Below are 12,242 nucleotides of genomic sequence, written 5' to 3' on the forward strand. Positions count from 1 at the left end.
GGCCGAATGGCCTTCTTCTGTGCTGTAACAATTCTATGATTCGATGATTCTATAAGAACGTAAGAAATAGGAGCAGGAGTAGGCCATACGGCCCCTCGAGCCTGCTCCACCATTCGATAAGATCATGGCTGATCTTCCACCTCAACTCCACTTTCCTGTCTGATCCCCATATCCCTTCATTCTCCTAGAGTCCAAAAATCTATCGATCTCAGCCTTGAATGTACTCAATGACTCCTCTGGGGTAGAGAATTCCAAGGATTCACAACCCTCTGAGTGAAGAAATTCCCCCTCATCTCAGTCTTAAATGGCTGACCCCTTATCCTGAGACTAAGCCCCCTAGTTCTAGACTCTCCAGCCAGAGGAAACACCCTCTCAGCATCTACCCTGTCAAGCCCCCTCAAAATCTTATATGAAGTGACTCTCCTAGAAACCCAACTGGTTCACTAATGTCCTTTAGGGAAGAAAACCTGCCGTCCTTACCCAGTCTGGGCTTATGTGTGACTCTAGTCCCACACCAACATGGTTGACTCTTAACTGCCCTCTGAAGTGGCCTAGCAAGCCACTTGGTTGTATCAAAACCGGTTCAAGGAAAAGGTTCACCACCACATTCTCAGGGCAACTAGGGTTGGGCAATAAATGCCAGCCTTGCTAGCGACGCCCACGTATATCACTGTACCTCACATGTATTCTGTATGTTCCAAACATTAAGACATTGAAATAATAAAAGTTAGACATGAATAGGTTAACTGTTGTACAAAGTACATTGTTGCAGAAATTACCAACTGTGGATCTCTCACACATGGCCGTCTATTCTCAGCTACAGCGTCATCATGAAATAAGAAGAAAGTAATTAACGGAGGTGAGGATATTATGGTCTGTAATGACACTGTGAGCGCTTATCATGTTCTCTGAACTTCCTGTTTGAGGCTTTAGCAGGGCTGTTAACCTATTTTAAATACATGGGTTAATACCTCCTCCCCCCCAGTGGCTGATTACATAGAAATTACGGCACAGAAACAGGCCATTCAGCCCAACTGGTCCATGCCGGTGTTTATGCTCCACGCAAGCCTCTCCCCACCCCCAACCTACTTCATCTCACCCTATCAGTATATCCTTCTATTCCTTTCTCCCTCATGTACTTATCTAGTTTCCTCTTAAATGCATCTATGTTATTCGCCTCAACTCCTCCACATAGTAGCGAGTTCCACATTCTAACCACTCTCGGGGTAAAGAAGTTTCTCCTGAATAACGTATTGGATTTATTAGTGACTGTCTTATATTTATGATTCTAGTTTCTTCTCCCTAGCCCAGGAGTGATGAAGCCAATTGTAGCAATTTCACTGCTGCCCGGGCAGAGATCACTCCCCTCAGCGCAGACCGAGAGCAGAACGTAGGGTCTTCTGGTCTATACGGCCTAGTATGACATTGGGCTGCTAAAATCTTTAAGTAGTATTCTTCAAATAGGTGCATTTCCTTAACATAACCTGTGACCCCTGCACGAGTAGCAGTGATTATGCAATGAAACACAGTGAAGAGAAGTATATTTTTATATGTCTACCTATCATTCCTTTGCTACTTTGTGACAGGAAATTAAACATTGGGATCTGGAGTTGATTAAATTGTGATATTTCACAGTATGGCTAAACCATTATCCCCGATTCTGAAACTTCCATGACCCCGAGAGACAGGCAGCTGGGGCAGCTTAAAAGCTTGGCGAGGTATCATTTTCTTTTTAAAAAAAATAATGTCTTAGCAATTTTTCTTTGCATCGGTCACAAGTTGTGAATAGGAAGGGCAAGTTTTTTTCTGCCTTGTTGTTTAGGGCCACCTGGACCTGGATTGCGGTTTCCCCAAACTCATTTCACCCAAGACCCTGGAAGCAATCAGAGAGAAGAGACTTTCATCTCGTCTGTATGGGCTGCAGTGAAACCCAGGTCCCAGAGGTTAAAGGACAACCTCCTTGTGCCAGCTGAGATATTTCAACAAACAGATTGATTCTGAGTTGGAGCACAGACCAAAGAGAAACAGGATGTTGATGTAGATGTGCCTCTGTCTCTCCCTGGCTGTTTATCTGTGTCTGCTTGTTTCCCTCTGTCTGTGTGTTTCTGTCTGTATCTCTTTGCCTGTGCCTGTCTCTCTCTCTCTCTGTTTACCTGTGTTTGTCTGTTTCCCTCTGTCTGTTTCTGTCTGTCTCTCTTTATCGGTCTGACTGTCTCTCTTTGTCTGCCTGCCTGTGTGTTTCCCTTGGTCTGTCTGTTTCCCTCGGTCTGCCTGTTTCCCCCTGTCTGTCTGTTTCCCTCTGTCCGTCTGTTTCCCTCTGTCCGTCTGTTTCCCTCTGTCCATCTGTTTCCCTCTGTCTGTCTGTTTCCCTCTGTTTATCTGTTTCCCTTGGTCTGCCTGTTTCCCTTGGTCTGCCTGTTTCCCTTGGTCTGCCTGTTTCCCTTGGTCTGCCTGTTTCCCTTGGTCTGCCTGTTTCCCCCTGTCTGTCTGTTTCCCTTGGTCTGTCTGTTTCCCTTGGTCTGTCTGTTTCCTTCTGTCTGTCTGTTTCCCTTGGTCTGCCTGTTTCCCCCTGTCTGTCTGTTTCCCTCTGTCTGTCTGTTTCCCTCTGTCCGTCTGTTTCCCCCTGTCTGTCTGTTTCCCCCTGTCTGTCTGTTTCCCCCTGCCTGTCTGTTTCCCTCTGTCTGTCTGTTTCCCTCTGTCTCTTTCCTCTTTCTCAAGGACTCCATCAACAGCATTTAGAAAATCAAACATTACAGAGTTTAACAGAGTGAAAAGTGAGCAGATTGGCATTCTGAAGCATCAGGAAAAACTGCAAAATTGAAAGGACCAGAACTCAGCAATAAGGCAATTCAGTGCATGGGTCGGGAATAGCTGGTAGCCAGAAGGATCCCATGGAAACTGAACAGACACTCTCATCTCAAATAAGCTAATCTTGTGACTGAGTGGAATTCTGCTTCAACGCAGGACAAGATTGGATGCACTGAATATAATATTTAACAAGATTTGCTGCAGGCATTGAGCATTCTCTGCCAGTGCCACTCTGCCATTGCCTAACAAGTGGGACAGGATCGTCCTCACAGATTTATCTCATCACAGGAGCAGCGATCAGGCACTTTACAACCTTCTGAACTCAACATTGAGTTCAAAAACTTCAGATCATAAACCACCACTCCCATCTGTGCTGCCATTTACACCTCCTCTAGACCCATCTTTTGTTTCTTTACTTGTCCCATTATAGGAACATAGGAACAGGAGTAGGCCATTCAGCCCCTTGTGCCTGCTCCGCCATTTGATAAGATCATGGCTGATCTGTGACCTAACTCCATATACCTGCCTTTGGCCCATTTCCCTTAATACCTTTGATTGCCAAAAAGCTATCTATCTCAGATTTAAATTTAGCAATTGAGCTAGTATCAATTGCCGTTTGCGGAAGAGAGTTCCAAACTTCTATCACCCTTTGTGTGTAGAAATGTTTTCTAATCTCGCTCCTGAAAGGTCTGGCTCTAATTTTTAGACTGTTCCCCCTACTCCTAGAATCCCCAACCAGCGGAAATAGTTTCTCTCTATCCACCCTATCCGTTCCACTTAATATCTTATAAACTGCGATCAGCTCACCCCCTAACCTTCGTAACTCCAGAGAATACAACCCCAATTTGTGTAATCTCTCCTCGTAACTTAACCCTTGAAGTCCGGGTATCATTCTAGTAAACCTACGCTGCACTCCCTCCAAGGCCAATATGTCCTTCCGAATGTGCGGTGCCCAGAACTGCTCACAGTACTCCAGGTGCGGTCTAACCAGGGTTTTGTATAGCTGCAGCATAACTTCTGCCCCCTTGTACTCTAGTCCTCTAGATATAAAGGCCAGCATTCCATTAGCCTTATTGATTATTTTCTGCACCTGTTCATGACACTTCAATGATCTATGAACCTGTACCCCTAAGTCCCTTTGGACATCCACTGTTTTTAACTTTTTACCATTTAGAAAGTACCATGTTCTATCCTTTTTTGATCCAAAGTGGATGACCTCACATTTGCCGACATTGAATCCCATTTGCCACAGTTTTTATCGCCTCCTTTTGCCTTGCACCATCTTCCCTTTTGTCATTTAATGAGTCCTACCCACCACCCCATCACCCTGTTCTTTCCTATCCTCTTCCCCCTCCCCCTTTCCCCTGACTTTGTACTTGCTTATAAACTGTTGAATCTCTAACTTCTTCCAGTTCCGACGAAAGCTCATCGCCCTGAAACGTTAACTCTGTTTCTCTCTCCCCAGATGCTGCCCGACCTGTTGAGTGTTTCCAGCATATTTTGGTTTTATTTTACGGTTGTGAACTGCTCCATCTAGTGGGCCACCTCAGAACTGACCAAACTGCTGCAAATCTTTTTACTGAAACCTTATCTGTCGGGAGCCAAGACCCATAGTGCAGGACACCAGGAGCAGGCTTAGGCCGCATGCGATAATGACCAGATAATCTGCTTTATGGTTGAGAGATAAATGATGGCCAGGACACCGGGGAGAACTCCCCTGCTCTTCTTGGAAATAATGCCATGGGATCTTTTACATCCGCCTGAGAGGGCAGACGGGGCCTCGGTTCAACGTCTCATCTGAAAGATGGCAAAAAGCAGGAGAAAGAACCAGGTAAGTCGGGAAGTGGTCATTAGATGATGTCATCCTTGAGTTTTAAAGTCCTTGCATTCATTTTGCGCCATATTGGATCTGTCAGAAACATCTCAAAGTGCTTCACAATCAATGAAATACTTTGAAGTGCAGTGACCATTCTCACGCACGCACAGCAGCCATTCTACACGCAGCAAATTCTCACCAACAGCAATTAAATTAACAAAATTATGATTTTGGTGGTGTTGGTTGAGGGAGAAATGGTGGATGTCAAAGATCCCATGGAGGTGCCGTCTTTCAGATGAGATGTTAAACCGAGGCCCCGCCTGGCCTCTCAGGTGGATGTAAAAGGTCCCATGGCTACTATTTCGAAGAAGAGCGGGAGAGTTCAATATTTATCGCTCAACCCACATCACTGAAGAGAGATTAGCTGGTCATTATCCCATTGCTGTTTGTGGATCTTGCTGTGCGCAAATTGGCTGCCACGTTTCCTACATTACAACAGTGACTACACTTCAAAGCATTAAAATATATGTAAAGGACCTAATGCCTGAAAAATTATCCAACCCAATTTTGGGGCGGATATTTTTCCAATGTCCTTGGGGTGCAGGACATTGGCTCTCATTGAGTTCATTTCTTGCTGAGAAATTGCCTGTTTTAGGACCTCTCTGCCAAATTGGGTGGCACGGAGCAGAGCAGGTGCTGGGCCTGCCTCGCTGACAATTCTTCAGCTGCCGCTGCAGCCTAAGCCTGTTCCTCCAACTCCATGGGGGTATATCCCGATCGTCCCTCTCCATTGCCGCTACACTCCCCCTAACGGGACCTACCTCCAGGCCGTGCTGGTGAGGCAAGCCCCCTGAAATTAATTGTTTTAAAACAGGCGAGCTGCAGGCTCACCCAAATAATATTAATGAGGTCCGAGGCCCAATTTCGGGCCAGCTTTAGGCCTCCAGGTTCGAACACAGGCCATGACTCATTTTTACCCCATAATCTTTAATTGTTGTTCAAGTTTTCACAGACTGGTAGAAGTTATACAAGGACAAGCTCCCTTAAAGAGCTGCTGCTTCTAATTTTGGAATAGTTTGTCCCGTCATTAATTTCAGAACATCTCTAACTAATGGGTGAATAAAAGAGAATGATTTAGAGCAACCCATGTCCATAAATAATAGCCAGAAAAAATTAGTGTAAGGTATGTAATATTTATTTAATTGTGTAAACAATTGAGTGGGTCTGATTCTTCCATGCACTCCAAGTCACCCAATGCAGACTGACTGTCTTTGCTGAGCTCCTGTTCTATCAGATTAAATAAACAGATCAATGAAATAAATAAACCTTAAGCTCGATTACTATTTAATGTGAGTCTCTCCCTCCAGTGCACAGCACTGCAATACTACATTTGGGAATGTTTACACTGGTGAGAAGGCCACTTGGAGGAGATCTTATTGAAGTATTCGGGATTCTAAGGCGTTATTGATATACTGAACAGCCTCATAACCACAAATAGGTTGTGGTGCTGGTGGTGAGGGTATGTCAGTGCACTAATAATCCAGAGAACTTAGCACTGAAGATCCACAGCACTGGAGGTCCAAGGCACTGGAAGTCCACAGCACTGGACGTCCACTCCACTGGAAGTCCACTCCATTGGAAGTCCACAGCACTGGAAGCCCACTCCACTGGAAGTGCACTCCACTGGAACTCCACTCCATTGGAAGTCCACAGCACTGGAAGCCCACTCCACTGGAAGTCCACTCCATTGGAAGTCCACAGCACTGGAAGCCCACTCCACTGGAAGTGCACTCCACTGGAAGTCCACTCCATTGGAAGTCCACAGCACTGGAAGTCCACTCCATTGGAAGTCCACAGCACTGGAAGTCCACTCCATTGGAAGTCCACAGCACTGGAAGTCCACTCCATTGGAAGTCCACAGCAGTGGAAGTCCATTCCATTGGAAGTCCACTCCACTGGAAGTCCATTCCATTGGAAGTCCACTCCACTGGAAGTCTACAGCACTGGAAGTCCATTCCACTGGAAGTCCACTCCACTGGAAGTCCACTCCACTGGAAGTCCATTCCATTGGAAGTCCACTCCACTGGAAGTCTACAGCACTGGAAGTCCATTCCACTGGAAGTCCACTCCACTGGAAGTCCACTCCACTGGAAGTCCATTCCACTGGAAGTCTACTCCATTGGAAGTGCACCACTGGAAGTCCACAGCATTGGAAGTCCACTCCATTGGAGGTCTACTAATCCAGTCACTTTGTAAAGGTGTGTAATCTAATTGATGACCACTGTCTGACCAATATTGTGACAGAGAGAGACCAGAAGGTCCCAGGTCTGATCCGTGGTCCGTGCTGAGACAACTGATCCCAGCTGCAATGGGCATTAGCATGTCTAGGTTAGGGAGGGGAAAATTCAGCCAGAGTTGCCACTCCTGGAGTTAGGTCACAGATCAGCCATGATCTCATTGAATGTTGGAACAGGCTCGAGGCGCTAAATGTCCTACTCCTGTTCTTATGTTCCTGATCACTATCAGCGGAAAGGGCGCGTGAGGGGACATTGGGTGAGGGCAGGACCGGGTTCAACTGTGAGAGCCTCTATAGTAGAATAGCCCGGTGATGCCCACTGTCTTGCCTCACACTGAAGAATAGCAACTTGGGTGAAACACTGAGGGGGTAGGGCGGGGGTCAGGGGTCAGAGGCTGCTAATTCCCTCCGTAGCTTCAGGAGAGGAGGGGACAAAGTTAGAAAGAAATAAAAACAATAAAACAAGAAGAACGAAATTAACCTTTGTAGCATCAGCCTCTCCAGCGGATCCTCTACCCCTGGGCTGGCCATTTCTTTAAGGTTTCAACACATACACACAATAAGTTTGAAGAATCATCTAACAATACCGTAATAATGCTACTGAGAGGTGAGGAATACGTTTATTACCGTAATATCACTACAATTTAACTTTTAAAAATCCTGAATAATTACTTCATTACTTCCATCCGCTCATTCTCACCAAGTTTCTCTTCCCGTCTCCCTGGAATCATTGACTCTTGCTGGGGTAATGATTCTACAGGTGCCAACGTCAACCCATCCTCTCTCCCTCCTTTTCCAATTGACCATTCTATATATAAGGGCCTGCATCGTGAGTGTCATCCATTTTGAAGCTAACAGTCGCATCAATGAGAAACTGTCGGAGGGGCTGTACGGAGAGAGCGCTGCACTGTTGGAGGGGCAGTACGGAGAGAGCGCTGCACTGTTGGAGGGGCAGTACGGAGAGAGTGCTGCACTGTTGGAGGGGCAGTACGGAGAGAGCGCTGCACTGTTGGAGGGGCAGTACGGAGAGAGTGCTGCACTGTTGGAGGGGCAGTACGGAGAGAGTGCTGCACTGTCGGAGGGGCAGTACGGAGAGAGCGCTGCACTGTTGGAGGGGCAGTACGGAGAGAGTGCTGCACTGTTGGAGGGCAGTATGGGGATAGTGCTGCACTGTTGGAGGGCAGTATGGAGAGAGTGCTGCACTGTTGGAGGGGCAGTACGGAGAGAGTGCTGCACTGTTGGAGGGCAGTATGGAGAGAGTCCTGCACTGTTGGAGGGGCAGTACGGAGAGAGTGCTGCACTGTTGGAGGGGCAGTACGGAGAGAGTGCTGCACTGTTGGAGGGCAGTATGGGGATAGTGCTGCACTGTTGGAGGGGCAGTACGGAGAGAGTGCTGCACTGTTGGAGGGGCAGTATGGAGAGAGTGCTGCACTGTTGGAGGGGCAGTACGGAGAGAGTGCTGCACTGTTGGAGGGGCAGTACGGAGAGTTGCTGCACTGTTGGAGGGGCAGTACGGAGAGTTGCTGCACTGTTGGAGGGGCAGTACGGAGAGTTGCTGCACTGTTGGAGGGGCAGTACGGAGAGTTGCTGCACTGTTGGAGGGCAGTATGGAGAGAATGCTGCACCGTCGGAGGGGCCGTACTAAGGGGGTGCTGCACTGTTGGAGGTGCCGTCTTTTGGATGAGTCCTTGAACTGAAGCCCCTCTCTGGTGGACAGCACTGAGATATCATGGGACTGTTTTGAAGAAGAGCAGGGGAGTTCTCCCTGGTGTCCTGGGCCAATATTCATCCCTCAACCAACATCGCTAAAAAAAACAGATTATCTGGTCATTATCATATTGCTGTTTGTGGGATCTTGCTGTGCACAAATTGGCTGCTGCGTTTCCCACATTACAACAGTGACTGCTCTTCAAAAAGTACTTCATTGGCTGTAAAGCACTTTGGAATATCCTGAGGTCGTGAAAGGTGCTATATAAATGCAAATTCTTTCTTTCTTTGCTGGAACTGGGACATGGAAATCTCTCAACAAGGTAAACGGGTAAACTGAGACGAGTTATCTCACCAACTGTGCTCAGGGCTGGAGTAAGATCAAAGAAATAAAAACTATGGGGACAGATATCTGTTTTTATTAAGTAGCATGCTTAAAGGGTCAGCTCAATCCTCAGGTCAAATAAATTCTTTGGTTTCCATTTTGACCATAAATTCCCAAATCTTAAAATTATTCCGTATTAATTTTTATCGCGCTGCCAATCTAGACTCTTACCAGGAAATGCATCGGCCCTCCCCCACAGTGCCGAGTGGGAACACAAACTGACAATTGACAAGTTGTTCATTGATTCCAACTGTGAAACATTTAATGTGGCTTCTGCAATGTTATAATCAACGAGCCACAGAGGGGGATGAGGGGGCGCAATCTATTAAAGTTAATTGCTCCACTGAACACACCCCTGACGGTTTGGCTTCGTAAATACACCAGCCAGTGTGGAATTAAGGCACGCAGAGAAGGAAGGTCCAAATTGTGATTCCCGGTCTATGATCAGAGCCGGGATAGCAGCAAAGGGGAGCTACGGCTGGACAATGCCATGGAGCGGAAAAGAAAGCCTAGATTCCCACTCCTGAGAGCCATCGGGTGACTCCCTCCCCCACCGCTGGAAAGTGTGATTATGTAGCTATCAGGTGAGGTCAGGATCAAGCATGGCTGTGATGCCCTCCATGGTCGAATAGTGTTTCCTGTAGGCAGTTCCTGTGAGGCTCAAATTCCTAGCCTCAACAGTTGAAGGGTATTTAACGTCCACCTGAGAGGGCAGACAGGGCCTTGGTTTAACGTCTCAAGCAAAAGATGACACCTCTGACAGTGCAGCACTCCCTCCGTACTGTCCCTCCGACAGTGCAGCACTCCCTCAGTACTGTCCCTCCGACAGTGCAGCACTCCCTCGGTACTGTCCCTCCGACAGTGCTGCACTCCCTCGGTACTGTCCCTCCGACAGTGCAGCACTCCCTCGGTACTGTCCCTCCGACAGTGCAGCACTCCCTCGGTCCTGTCCCTCCGACAGTGCAGCACTCCTTCAGTACTGACCCTCCAACAGTGCAGCACTCCCTCAGTACTGTCCCTCCGACAGTGCAGCACTCCTTCAGTACTGACCCTCCGACAGTGCAGCACTCCCTCAGTACTGTCCCTCCGACAGTGCAGCACTCCTTCAGTACTGACCCTCCGACAGTGCAGCACTCCCTCAGTACTGACCCTCTGACAGTGCAGCACTCCTTCAGTACTGACCCTCCAACAGTGCAGCACTCCCTCAGTACTGTCCCTCCGACAGTGCAGCACTCCTTCAGTACTGACCCTCCAACAGTGCAGCACTCCCTCAGTACTGTCCCTCCGACAGTGCAGCACTCCTTCAGTACTGACCCTCCGACAGTGCAGCACTCCCTCAGTACTGTCCCTCCGACAGTGCAGCACTCCTTCAGTACTGACCCTCCGACAGTGCAGCACTCCATTGGAGAATCAGCCTGGATTTTGTGCTTAAGTCTCTGGAGTGGATTTGAATCCACTACTTTCATGTATATAGAGGTAAAGAGGGCTACCCACTGAGCCACAGCTGACATTCTTCAGACACATGGCATTTAGAGGTGGTAGGGTTCATTAGTGAACCAGTTGGTTTGATTTTTTTGGTGCTGAATTCCTATTTCACAACTTGCTGTAGTGGGATTAGGAACTCATAACCTCTGGGGCGCTGGTGCAGCACTCCCACCACTACCCCCAATTGTAGCACTGCTGCTGTTTCTGTGGCTTAAGGGGTAGCTAGATAAACACATGAGGGAGAAAGGACTAGAAGGATATGCTGATAGGGTGAGATGAAGTAATGAGGGAGGAGGCTCGTGTGGAGCAGAAACACCAGCACGGACCCATTGGGCTGAATGGCCTGTTTCTGTGCTGTACATTCTATGTAATTCTATATTGATTAAAAGTACAAAGTAGGGATCAAACCTATGGCCGCCCTGTATGGTTCAAGTGTACACTAAAACTACTTGTGTCCTGAGCAGTTTTCTCTGTATAGCCTGTGCCCCCTGCTCCTGTGAGCAATGTCCAAATATGAAATGTTGCTGATGTCAGCACATGGCAGCCTTCAGGGGATTCAGACTTCCCACCTCCATGCCAGCCCGCGTCTAGAAGCCATGGACAGCCAATGGATCAACCAGGAGAGTCTGGAAATTGCAACCAGGAGACTAGCAAGATTCTCGGCATAGGAACCAACCTTCACCAAAACAGATATTTTTCACCAAACAATTATCCAGTTTTCTCAATGTGTAGATTTTAATACTCTCAGCCTCGTGTTGAAATCCCTCCATGGCCTCCCTCGCCCTTCCCTATCTGTATAGCCTCCTCTGGCCCTACGACCCTCTGCGATCTCTGCGCTCCTCCAATTCTGGCTTCTTCCGCATCCGTGATTTTTATTGTTCCACCATTGGTGGTCGTGCCTTCAGCTGCCTAGGTCCCAAGCTCTGGAATTCCCTCCCTAAACCCCTCCACCTCTCTCCTCCTCCTTTAAGATGCTCCTTTAAAACCTATCTCTTTGACCAAGTTTTTGGTCACCCTAACCCTAATATTTCCTTATGTGGCTCAGTGTCAAATTTGGTTTGATAATCGCTCCTGTGAGGCGCCTTGGGACGTTTTGCTAAGTTAAAGGCTCTATATAAATGCAAGTTATTGTTTCCAACACTGGGAAACAGCGATTGCCCCATTTGGTGGTGTCAGGGTTAAAATACACATTGAGTAAAAACAACAATAAGAAGAACTTTTAATGGCTTTAGTGATTAAACTAGAGGAAGTGCAGTTTAGGGAACCTGCCAGGTAGATGATTGAGAGCAGAAGTCAGAGTGTTGGAAAGCTGCCCTGTTATGGACACATTGGAAGAGCTGTGCAAGCCAATGTTCTAGTGAGATACTACCACCTAGTGGACAGCGCGCAAAGTGCCATTCTTGGACCCAAAGCCAAGCATTTCTATGATTTTTTTTGCAGATTATCTTGAGGTTCATGTACATATGTGACAAACTGGGTTTATTAATTTAATATGAGCAAACTCTCATATCTTCAGCTTCACTTCTGGGTATTGTAGCAAGATGCTCCTTAAAACCTACCTCTTTGACCAAGCTTTTGGTCACCCTAACCCTAATATTTCCCTATGTGGCTCAGTGTCAAATTTTGTTTGATAATCGCTCCTGTGAGGTGCCTTGGGACGTTTTGCTACGTTAAAGACGTTACATAAATGCAAGTTATTGTTTCTGTCCAACACTGGGTAAAATCTCTTCACTATCAAGCAGGAT

This window comes from Heptranchias perlo, chromosome 34, assembly GCF_035084215.1.
Source record: "Heptranchias perlo isolate sHepPer1 chromosome 34, sHepPer1.hap1, whole genome shotgun sequence".
Taxonomy (NCBI): domain Eukaryota; kingdom Metazoa; phylum Chordata; class Chondrichthyes; order Hexanchiformes; family Hexanchidae; genus Heptranchias; species Heptranchias perlo.